General features: G+C 46.2%; 1 pseudogene; it reads right to left on the minus strand.

Annotated features, from left to right (window-relative positions):
• Positions 1-450: 450 nt before the first annotated feature.
• On the minus strand, positions 451-621 carry LOC115898184 (annotated as a pseudogene).
• Between the last annotated feature and the right edge of the window lie 1,753 nt (positions 622-2,374).

The following is a 2,374-nucleotide window of genomic DNA, read 5'->3' on the forward strand; positions in this document are numbered from 1 at the left end:
AAAAAAAAAAGTGGTCTCCACAACCCCTGATCTTTTTTAAAACTGTTTATTTTATGTACAAAGAGCTATCATGGTTTTATCATGGTTTTTTTTTTTTTTTTTTTTTTTTTTTTTAAGACGGAGTCTTGCTCTGTTGCCAGGCTGGAGTGCAGTGGTGTGATCTCGGCTCACTGCAACCTCTGCCTCCCGGGTTCAAGCGATTCTCCTGCCTCAGCCTCCTGAGTAGCTGGGATTACAGGCATGTGCCACCACGCCCAGCTAATTTTTGTATTTTTAGTAGAGATGAGGTTTCACCATGTTGGCCGAATTAGTCTCAATCTCCTGACCTCGTGATCTGCCCACCTCGGCCTCCCAAAGTGCTGGGATTTCAGGCGTGAGCCACCGCGCCCGGCCGCTATCATGGTTTTTCACTGGGTAGATATCTTGGATAATCCTTTCAAGGAAGATCAATTAGTGCAACTTAATGAAACCGATATCTTTCCTGTACTGACAGAAATACTGGCGGCACATATTGAGGACATATTTCCCGATCAGACCATGCCAGTTTGGGCAGATATGGCAAGAACGAGAACCCTGGCCAAATATTCACTGGTGGCTCTAGTACAGCTGCTGGTGACCCATCTTGCTCTCAGCAGTGCAACCAGGTAAAAGGTCATAACCTCTTATCTTTAAATCAGACATGCCTTTCTGTTGATTCCAGGTCTTTAGATCATAATTTTACTCTTTCAACCAATTTCCAGTCAGAAAATCTTGGAATTCACCTATGATCTGGAAGTCCCCCGCCCTACACCCCAAATTGTTCCACCTTTCCTGACTGAACCAATGTACACCTTACGTGTATTGATTGACGTTTGCCTGTAACTTCCGTCCCTCTAAAACGTATAAAATTGGCCGCAGGGGTTCACGCCTGTAATTCCAGCACTTTTGGAGGCCGAGGCGGGTGGATCACTTGAGGTCAGGAGTTTGAAACCAACCTGGCCAACACGGTGAAACCTCGTCTCTACTAAAAATACAAAACTTAATGGGCATGGTGGCGAGCACCTGTAATCCCAGCTACTCAGGAGACTAAGACAGGAGAATCACTTGAGCCCAGGAGGCATAGGTTGCAGTGAGCTGAGATTGTGCCACTGCACTCCAGCCTGGGCAACAGAGCAAGACTCCCTCTCGGAAAAAAAAAAAAATCGCCGGGGTGGTGGCTCACGCCTGTAATCCCAGCACTTTGGGAGGCCAAAGCAGGAGGATCACTTGAGGCCAAGAGTTCGAGACCAGCCTAGTCAACATGGTGAAACTTCGTCTCTAATAAAAATACAAAAATTAGCCAGACATGGTAGCACACACCTGTAATCCCAGCTATGTGGGTGGCTGAGGCACAAGAATTGCTTGAGCCTGGGAGACAGAGGTTGCAGTGAGTACCACTGCACTCCAGCCTAGGCAACAGAATGAGACTCTGCCTAAAATAAAATGTATAAAAACTATAAACCAACCACCTTGGGCACCTGTTCTTAGGACTTTGAGGGGCTATGTCATGGGCCTTGGTCACTCATATTTGGCTCAGCATAAATCTCTTTAAATATTTTAGAGTTTAACTCTTTTTGTCAGCGTATCAGTTGACAATGACCAGTAGTCTACCTGAAACTGCCTTTGCGAAAATTATATCACTGAGAAAAATTACAATAGTAAGCAGAGTTAATACCCTCCGCCTCCACCATCTTGCCTTTCCCTTGATTATTTGGGGGCTACTGGGCCAAGCTAACTTTGGAAGACATTTTAGGTTATCATTTAAATGGTAATAGGCCTTGCCTGAAACTCCTCTCCTCCCACAAGCCTTTTGTAAAGCCAATGGGAGGCCATCAGCCTTGGAGGAGGAGAGGAGCTTGAGCCCTAAGATTGGCCTTTTGAGATGTCTTTTCAGGATTTTTGCATGTCAGACATTCATGGCTCCACCTGAACCCTCCTGAATCACCCACCAAACCCACCCTTGTGTCCCTGCCCAGAAGCAATTCTGCCTGCAGGAGGACAGCTTGGACTCCTATCATTTCATCTCCGCCCCAACCAATCAGCAGCAAGCACCTATTACCTGGCCACCCTCATCCCCTTGTGGAGTCCTAATTAGGGAAAGGGAGTTGGGCCGGCGGAACCAAAGGAAAACAAAAAGAGAAAGCAGATAAGCAACAAGTCTGTCTTTCTTCATGGTCCAGGACGCACAGCCTTCCTGCACAAGTAACTCAAAATCTTTCCTACACCCAGGTATCACCAGACACCTGCAAGTTAGTGCACTGCAACCTTGATGTTATCAGTACTACATAAAGCCCTCTTCAACAGACAGCATAAACACTACCCTCTAAAATCTCAAGCAAGCCTTTGTTTTTTTGCA

This window comes from Rhinopithecus roxellana, chromosome 6, assembly GCF_007565055.1.
Source record: "Rhinopithecus roxellana isolate Shanxi Qingling chromosome 6, ASM756505v1, whole genome shotgun sequence".
NCBI classification, from domain to species: domain Eukaryota; kingdom Metazoa; phylum Chordata; class Mammalia; order Primates; family Cercopithecidae; genus Rhinopithecus; species Rhinopithecus roxellana.